Source organism: Euleptes europaea, chromosome 19, assembly GCF_029931775.1.
Source record: "Euleptes europaea isolate rEulEur1 chromosome 19, rEulEur1.hap1, whole genome shotgun sequence".
Classification (NCBI taxonomy): Eukaryota; Metazoa; Chordata; class Lepidosauria; order Squamata; family Sphaerodactylidae; genus Euleptes; species Euleptes europaea.
Window position 1 is genome coordinate 7713108 of NC_079330.1, and position 2442 is coordinate 7715549.

The window sequence follows — 2442 nt, forward strand, 5'->3', positions numbered from 1 at the left end:
AAGAAACAGCAATGACACCTTTCTGAAAGTGGGCGGCATGAAGATTGTGGTTTTGTTTCCCACTTTAGCTGTTTTAAAGAAGAAAATGAGTCGGTGTGGGAACAGGAAATATCAAAGCTAGTCTTCCTGTTCTAAGATGTGACACCGAAGTCAGTGGGTGAATCTACAGGGGTCTTCTTTCCTCGCACATCTGCTTTTTTACACTGTAGTCCTCAATTCTAATTTACTCTCCATCGTCTTCGCCTTGCCAACTTTTGGTGCACGTGGAAACCTGTTTTGCACCCAGAACCGTCTGCTCTATTTAAGGATGCAGCACCTTCTGGCCTGCATTTCAATACAGGTTGAAGGTGGAGACTCGGTCGGGGCTTTCCCCCGTGTTTGAAACATCTTTCCGTCCCTTCCCCCACATTTTGTAGTGAATATCTGAAGATGAATTCTTGAGAATTTGAAAGGTTGCTTAATACTTAGCAATGTTTTTCATAGAATTACAGAGTTGGATTCTATGAATCTGTTGTTGTTTTCTAATAGACAGGACTTCCCAAAATTTTAGTTTTCACAATCATAATTCCAAAGGGGTAGTCCGTTGCCCCTGACCTGAATGGCCCAGGCTAGCCTGATCTTGTCAGATCTCAGAAGCTAAGCAGGCTTGACCCTGGTTAGTTCTTGGATGGGAGACCACCAAGGAATACCAGGGTTGTTGTGCGGAGGAAGGCACTGGCAAACCACATGAGCACATGAAGCTGCCTTATACTGAATCAGACCCCTTGGTCCATCAAAGTCAGTATTGTCTACTCAGACTGGCAGTGGCTCTCCAGGGTCTCAGGCAGAGGTCTTTCATATCACCCCGTACTGCAGTCAAAAGCTCTGCTCACGACCTGAGTTCGATCCCGACAGAAGTCGGTTTCAGGTAGCCGGCTCAAGGTTGACTCAGCCTTCCATCCTTCCGAGGTCGGTGAAATGAGTACCCAGCTTGCTGGGGGTAAAGGGAAGATGACTGGGGAAGGCACTGGCAAACCACCCCACAAACGAAGTCTGCCTTGGAAACGTCGGGATGTGACGTCACCCCATAGATCAGGAATGACCTGGTGCTTGCACAGGGGACCTTTACCTTTACTTTACTTGCCAAGTCCCTTTAACTGGAGATGCTGGGATTGAACCTGGGACTTTCTGCATGCCAAGCAGATGCCCTCCCTCTGAGCCATGGCCCCTCCCCTCCACCTCTGTTCGTCTCTTCCCTTGAAAACCTACTGGGTTGCCATAAGTCAGTTGCGGCTTCTTGGCCCTTTACACACATATTGACCATTGCAGCAAAGGAAAGCAGAATTCCAGCAGCATCTTAAAGACTAATGGTATTTATTTCAGCAGAAGCTTTTGACGCACACTTGAATGGTTTACACCAGGATTTACAACTATCTGCTACAGCTGCCCCCCCCCCCCCACCTTTGTGATTTTGGTTATAGAAACGTCTGTGAAAGTATTTCCCACAATGTATGCAATCGGATGAAATGAAGTCTGACCCACGGAAGCGTTTGCCAGAATAATTGCTGCTAGTCTTTTAGGTGTCGCTGGGCTGCCATTTTTATGTTTGGGATTTTGGTTTGTGGGAAGAAATGCCCGTTTCCAGCTTTTGCAAAACAAATTCAAAAATGCAACGAGTCCCATTTCTGATTATAAGAATCAATTTTATTTGTGGTTTTACAAAATGTATACCTTGCCTTTCTGCTCTCACAAGGGCCACCCAGGTAGCTAACAAATTAAAAAAAATACATAACAAAATCACATTTTAAACTCAACACAAAAAAACCCATCATTGAAACAAAACTAGAAGAAGAAGAGTTGGTTTTTATCTGCCGACTTTCTTTACCACTTAAGGAAGAATCAAACTGGCTTACAATCACCTTCCCTTCCCCTTCCCACAACAGACACCCTGTGAGGTAGGTGGGGCTGAGAGAGCTCTAAGAGAGCTGTGACTGGCCCAAGGTCACCCAGATGGCTTCGCGTGTAGGAGTGGGGAAACAAACCCGGTTAGAGTCCGCCACTGATTCAGAGGAGTGGGGAATCAAACCCGGTTCTCCAGATTAGAGTCCATCGCTCTTAACCACTGCACCACACTGGCTCTCTGCACAGCAGTATGCAACCTGTAAATTCCTTTTGTGTGTATGTGTGGGGTGGTGACACTGTGTTGGATTTCTGGGGAAGTAGGGATCAGCTGGTTCCGCTTGAGAAGTGTGAACCGGACCCTTTTCAGCTCTAGAGAGCTATGATTGTGTGATCTACAAAAGACGAAAGGAAACCTCCACATTCAGAGGCAGTAAACCAGCGCCAGGAGGCAACGTCAAGGGAAGGCCTTGGCATCTCTGTACCCTGTGGTTGGACCACCAGAGGAACTGTTCGGCCACCGTGTGATACAGCATGCAGGACTAGGAGGACTATTGGTCTGAT